General features: G+C 65.6%; 1 protein-coding gene across 1 annotated transcript in view; it reads right to left on the minus strand.

Moving 5' to 3' along the window:
- EMILIN2 (elastin microfibril interfacer 2) overlaps positions 1–456 on the minus strand; it is a 7,589-nt gene that overhangs the window by 2,485 nt on the left and 4,648 nt on the right. The window lies entirely within an intron of this gene.

Genomic DNA, 456 nt, shown 5'->3' on the forward strand with positions numbered 1-456 from the left:
GCTGGTAAGCGCTGGCAGTGGAATTGCCACCACCTCTCCGTCCCATGGACCTTCTTCAGGGTCGAGGCTGCCGCTGGTCCTCTCTGCTCTCCATCCCTGCCATCGCAGCGCCACGGGCGTGCCCAGGGTGCACAGCTCGTGCCAGGTCTCCGGGTCACGCCGAGACGCTGCGCACAGCCCGGCTCTCCGCCCTGCGCCACCGCAGGGCCGGGCAGCAGTGCCCCACCGCAGGGCAGGGCAGCAGCTACACAAAGCGAGGCTGCGGGGCGAGCAGAGAGAACCGGCACTGCGGCTTTTAGCTCCCTCGGCCCCTTCTCTCTGGGGGAACTTTCCACTCCCCAGTTTTTTCTTCTTTTCTCAGCAGCTCCAGCAGACTCCTGGGTATTTTACGGTGGCTCTCTGCTTCCTAAGCGCTGCTGTCGGACTGGGGCGGGGAGGAACGCCGTGTGGACAGGT

Source organism: Buceros rhinoceros, unplaced genomic scaffold (assembly GCF_000710305.1).
Source record: "Buceros rhinoceros silvestris isolate BGI_N320 unplaced genomic scaffold, ASM71030v1 scaffold18099, whole genome shotgun sequence".
Classification (NCBI taxonomy): domain Eukaryota; kingdom Metazoa; phylum Chordata; class Aves; order Bucerotiformes; family Bucerotidae; genus Buceros; species Buceros rhinoceros.